Source organism: Sus scrofa, chromosome 7 (assembly GCF_000003025.6).
Source record: "Sus scrofa isolate TJ Tabasco breed Duroc chromosome 7, Sscrofa11.1, whole genome shotgun sequence".
NCBI classification, from domain to species: domain Eukaryota; kingdom Metazoa; phylum Chordata; class Mammalia; order Artiodactyla; family Suidae; genus Sus; species Sus scrofa.
This window is the reverse complement of record NC_010449.5, coordinates 19001426-19007730: the sequence shown is the minus strand read 5'-3', so window position 1 is coordinate 19007730 and position 6305 is coordinate 19001426.

Below are 6305 nucleotides of genomic sequence, written 5' to 3'. Positions count from 1 at the left end.
AGGACGTGCGCCAGGTGGGCGGGGCCGGGCTGGCCAGCCCCGCTTTCTGCCTGCGCCCCTGGGTCTGGTGGTCTAGACGGAAGGTGTGGCTGGCCTTCCGGAAGGCTGGTTACAGGGCCCGGTGGATGCTCCATGGGGTCAGACCCTTTCTCCGCCTTCTATCTTGTGCACTGTTTTCTTCTGACCAGCAGAATGTCTGGCCATAGCAGGTTCCATACACATTTTTTAGATAAATGGAAAAGGCAGGCAGACCTACTGTGTGTTTCTACCACCACCAGCCCCATTTGTAGAGGCGTCTCCTGTTTTTTTTTGTCCTTGATGGGACTCACGGTGAGGAACTTCGGCAGGCAGAGTGCTGTCCAACTGAAAGAACCTTCCGTTTTTGTCAGCATTGGGCGCTTTAAGTGCCACCCCTTGCCTCAGACAGACCACAAGGTCATTAAGACTTACATGGGTGAGATGGAAGGATGATGAAGAAAATGAATGCGGTGATGATATTCATGAGAAACACCAGTTCACGAAGGCAAGAACATACTTGAAAATTACCTGTAAACACTGCAGAAAAATGGGTGTAGGTGTGGGCAGGTAGGCGTATAAGTGCAACGGCCCCTGCTTCATGAGGCTTTCTGCAGACCCCTGGTAAGTGGCATTTAATGCAAATGACTATGAAAATAGTTAATATTTGCACAGCCATTCTACACATAAAATAATAACAGTATTTACTGTGTTTCCTATGTCCTAGGGCTTTGCTTTAAGTGTTTTACCTGTATATTATATGCAAATTAAGTCATTAAATCCTCACATCAGCTCTGTGTGTGGGAGTTGCTCTTTATTATTCCAGTTGTACAGATGGAGGCTGAAGTATAGAGAGAAGTGACTTGCCTCCATGGTGATACAGGCTCACGATTACTTGTCACGGGCCACACAGCTGCTAAATAGGAGAGGTGGACTGGAATCTGCAAGGTTTTAAGGTTTGCCCAAAAAACCGCTAAGAAACAAATCTGTTTTTATTGAACAGGGGATACATCAAAGAAAATGTTAAGCAAATGTTTCCAGGAAAATTAAGGGATGGCAGTGTGTTCCACGGTCCTCTGGTTCACCACTCTTGTCTCAGTTTCAATATGAGTTAAGCCTGTAGGTGCCACTTACTTCTTTCTCCCTTCTCAGTCATCATGCAAGTATGCAAGTGTATCTTTCAGGAGTTTTGACATGTTGCTTGTTAGCTTACTTTTCCTCATCTTTAGTGTGTGGATCTGTTGAAGATTTATTTATTCTTAGATTGTGATATGGCTGCTGTGTTTTCCCATACTTGTCCAAAAAAAACCCAAAAAACAAAAACAAAACAAAAAAACAAACCCCAACACACATGGAAAAATCCAGGGGCTCAGAGCCGTCCATTTGTCAGAGGTTAGTCTTCAGGAAGGGCATGGCTGACTTCCTTGTTGGTGTCCGCTAAGTGTGATGGTCTCTTTCGACCACACATGAAGAATCTGTCATGCATTAATTCAAAGAGGTAGTCTAGATAGGGCTTGGAATCTGACAGACCTGGGTTTAACCCTGGCCCTACAGCATCCTGCTATTTAACCTGGTCAAGTTGCTTCACGCTGTGTACTCCATTTTCTCCATCTATAAAATGGTTATAGTAACATCTACCTCACTTGATAGTTATGACAATTGAATGAAATTGTATTTATAAAGCATTTATCACAATGCCTGGTACATAGAAAATACTCAGTACATTTTAGCCAGGTATGCGATGATGTTGATAATGATTTAGCTAAATATTTTGGGAGCCTATGAACATTTTTGTCTTGGAGTCACAAGCCTTCTAAGTTTCCCAGGCACTGTCCATTAACTGTGTCTCTTCATTTACCAAAGCTATTTCTAACCTCTGCCGTCTTTGGTCTTTCTGTGACCGTTTCTGACCAAGTAACACAGGGCTGGGCATACCTACCCAGGAATCTGGGAACAGTACCAGCCTTCCATTTTCCACTAGCACATCTGCCTTTGGTTTTCTTTTTATCTGAAGTAACTTGAATTAGTGAGATAAAGTAAGATACCACTTACACACCCCAGGATGCCCTTAAAATGTTGTTATCCCCATTCTTTTGTCTTTTACAAACCATAGTTTTTATTTATTAGTTTTGCAAACATTAGGGAATAGAGACGATCGCTTTGAAGCAGCTGAGTTTCCACTTCGAACATACCGCACAATTTCCCTGAGTTATATTGCCTAGAAGCATTTGCCAGTGAATGTCTTATTAATTCATTATTCAGTACACATTTATTGAGTGTCTGCCATTTAGAGCACAGAGGGTGAGATACAAACAGAAGCATTTTGGAAAGTCACAGAGAAGAGAGGTCAGGAGAGGTAGATTCCTGAGTTGTTTTCCAAAGGGATGCTGTGACCTGCCCTTATATTTCCCAATTCCTTCCCATGTTCTTGTCTCATCACACTGAACTTACTTGGTGTTCTTCAAACACAGCTTGTACTTTCTAGCTCCCTTTATTTACTTCACTGATTCCCAATGATTCTTCCCCTATATCTGTGTTTCTAAGTGCTGGTCATTTGGTCCTAGCAGGACCAGCATCTTTTCCACAAAGCCTTTTTTGATATGTTTGAATATAATTTTTTGTTCTTTGTTTTGAATATGTATATGCACATACACACATATGATATATCTATTCTTATCTGTCTTGTACTGCCACTTTACTTTTCCCTTGTATTGGCATTATCTATCTATCCATCCATCCATCCATCCATCCATCCATCCTCTCCCTCATTAGATTTGTAAACATTATGAAGGGAGGATTTACCAACATTTTACTATGGAATCTACACAATGACTAGTACATCACTTTGTAAAAATTAAGTACTCATTTATGGTAAAGGAATAGGTTAGTAAATGAATGATTACATTTGGAGATGAACCTTGACAGGTGGATAAGATTTGGATAAAAGGAGGAGAGGAAAGAGTATTCTGACAGGCCTAGGAGAAAAAAAAAAAAAAAGCACAAGATTCAGCTTGCAAGCTCAGTTCTCAGATTTGTTCCTGGAATTTAGGGTCTCTAAGAGGAGGATAGAGAAGGGGCTCAGTATAATTCGTTTATTCCCTGATGAGAGGCAGAGCCTTGAGCCACTTGGACCCTCTAGTGGAGGCCTGCATTGCTCTTAGGATGACTGCAGTCTGGTCAGCCTCTGCCTGCCTGGCCGTGAGCCTGCCAAGCCAAGGCCGCAGTGTTCTGTACCAGGCAGTGGCTTGTGATTAGTATGCTCTCTGTGTTCCTGCACCGAACAGATGTCTGTCTGCTTTTTTCTGCTTCATGATGATGCCAGGTTCCCAATGATCAAGATCTAATTTCACATTTTCTGAAATCCCAGGCTGAGAAGTTCCATTTGGGCATTTCTGAGGCTCAGCATCCCTCTTTGCAGGAAATTTTGGCTTTGCAGATGAGTGTGGACAGAGGGTGGAATGGGCAGGAGTGACAGCAGCAATTAGCCTTGACTGGGTGGAGCAGTGACTGGAGGAAGTTCTTTTTCTCTTTCAGATATTTCATTGTTGGTGTACAGTCACACCTTGGAGATACTGCGGGTTTAGTTCCAGCCTACCGCAACAAAGTGAATATTACAATAAAGAGAATCTTAAGAATTTTTTTGTTTCCCAGTACATATACAAGTTTATATCATGCTATAATGTATTAAGTGTACAATGACATTATGTATAACAATGCATATACTCTAATTTAAAAAAGTTTTATTGCTAAAAAAATTCTAACCGTCATCTGGGCTTTCAGCTAATTGTAGCACTAAAGACAAAAATCATTGGTAACAAATATAGTAATAATGAAAAATTTGGAATATTGCAGAAATTACCAAAATGTGACACACAGACACAAAGTGAGCTAATGCTGTTGGAAAAATGGTGCTGATAGACTTTCTTGATGCAGGGTGGCCCCAAGCCTTCCATTTGTGAAAAATGTAATGTCTGTGAAGTGCAATAAAATGAGAGGTGTAGGAAAACAACTAACTTTTATATGTTAATTTTTATCTTATAATTTTACTGAATTAACTAATTAGTGCTAACATTTGTGTGTGTGTGCATGTGTGGTGTCTTTAGGACTTTATATAAGACCTTATCATCCTGAGGCAGAGACAGGTTTACTTCTTCCTTTCCAGTTTGGATGCCCTTTCTTTCTTCCTCCCTCCCTGGTCCCAGGTCCACTGTTTCCTTACTGGTTTTTTTTTTTGTCTGGATAATTTGTCCATTGCTGAAAGTTGGGTTTTGAAATCCCCTACTGTTACAGTATTGTCTGTACTCCCTTCAGATCTGTTAGCTTTTGCTTAAAATATTTAGGTGTGCTGATGTTGGGTCCATATATATTTAAGATTATTATATCTTTTTGAATCCTTCTTTTTTGATCCCTTCTTTGTCTCTTGTTACAGTTTTGACTTAACATCTGTTTAATCTAATAAAAGTATAGCTGCTCCTGCTTGCTGCTGGTTTCCACTTGTATAGAGTATCTGATACCATCCTGTTACTTTAAGCTGTGTGTGTCCTTAAAGCTGAAGGGAGTCTCTTCTAGGCAGCATAGAGTTGGATCTTGTTTTGGAATACATCCAGCCTCTTGATGTCTTTTGAACAATTGAATCTGTTTACATCTAGAGTAATTATTGAAAGGTGAGGACTTACTAATGCCATCTCATTAATTGTTTTCTGGCTGTTTTGAATTTCCTTCTTCCTTTCATCCTGCCTTCCTTTGTGAACTGATGCTTTTCCATAGTGTTATGCTTTGATTCCCATCTATTTTTGTGACTCTACTAGGGTTTTTGCTTTGTGATTGTGTAAAACATTTATAGATACTGCAGTGAATAAGATGCTGATAACTTGAGTCTGATTACACACACAGATTTATTCTCTTTCCTCCCCTCCTCTTATGTGCTCTTTCTCCTCTTTCCCCACTTAGTCAAGTGGCTAACACTCTGCTATACTACATTATTATGGTATTCTGAATACTTAACTTTACCAGTGCGTTTTATATTTTCATATGTTTTCATGTTACTAATTAGTGTCCTTTTCATTTCAATTTGAAGAATTCCTTTAGGATTTCTTCTAGTTAGGCCTAATGTTGATACAGTCTCCTAGCTTTTGTTTGTCTGGGAATGTTTTTCTCTCACCTTCATTCCTGAAGGACAACTTTGCCAGGAAAAGTATTCTTGATTGGCAGTTTCTTCTTTTCAACAGTTTGTGTTTATTATCCCATCTCTCCTGTTCCGTAAGATTTCTGCTGAATAATTTCTTGATAGCCTTATGGGGCTTCCCTTGTAAGTTAGAAGCTTTTTTTCTTTTGCTGCTTTTAAGATTCTCTCTTTGTTTTTGATTTTTGATAGTTTATGTATCATGGAGAGGATCTCTTTAGGTTGATTTTATTTGGTAACTTTTGAGCTTCATGAACTTGGGTATCCAAATCTCTTCCCAGATTTGGGAATTTCTCAGCTATTGTTTCTTTCTTTTCTTTTTTGGTCGCCCGGTGGCATATGGAGTTCCTTGGCCAGGGTCAGATCCAAGTCATGGTTGCAACCTAAGCTGCAGCCAGGGCAACACCAAATCTTTAACCCACTGTGCTGGGCTGGGGATTGAACCTATGTCTCAGCACTTCCAAGAAGCCCCCAATCCCATCACAGTGGGAACTCCTCAGCTATCGTTTCTTTAAATATTCTTTCTGTTCTCTTCTTCCTCTCTTCTACTTCTTGACTCCATTTTTAGTGTTTTTGAAAAGCTAGTCAAGGGGAGAAACTTAAAAGAGTAGACAAAACATCATTATTGCTTAATTTTATTTGGGTCTCCAAAATAACTGATTTGCAGGACATAGAAATTAACCTGTGTGCTGCACTGCATGGCTTGTGGCTGTCCCTACAGATTACACCCCCTGCCATCCTACTCCTCCCCTACAATGACCCCATACTCCCGCCTAACCCTTTTGTTCCCCGCCTTCTGGACATGTCCAGCTCCACTTTCATGGACATGCAACTAGTGCAGTTACATGGGGCTCTGTGCTTAAAAGCTGGTCCCACACTGGGGGTTATGCTATGCAGTTATCATCTTGATGTTAATAATTTTATAGTTTAATTTGTGTTTTGTCATTGAAGTTTGATGGGAAAATGGAGTGTATGCCAGGCATTTGGAGCCTTGATTTATGTGTGGTCCCATCTCTTGCTGCTTCCCCACCTTCCTAGGACAGAGTCCCACTCACTCACCCAGCTGTCTCTGCCCTGAGCTTGGTGGGGACATTGGGAGGACTGAGGT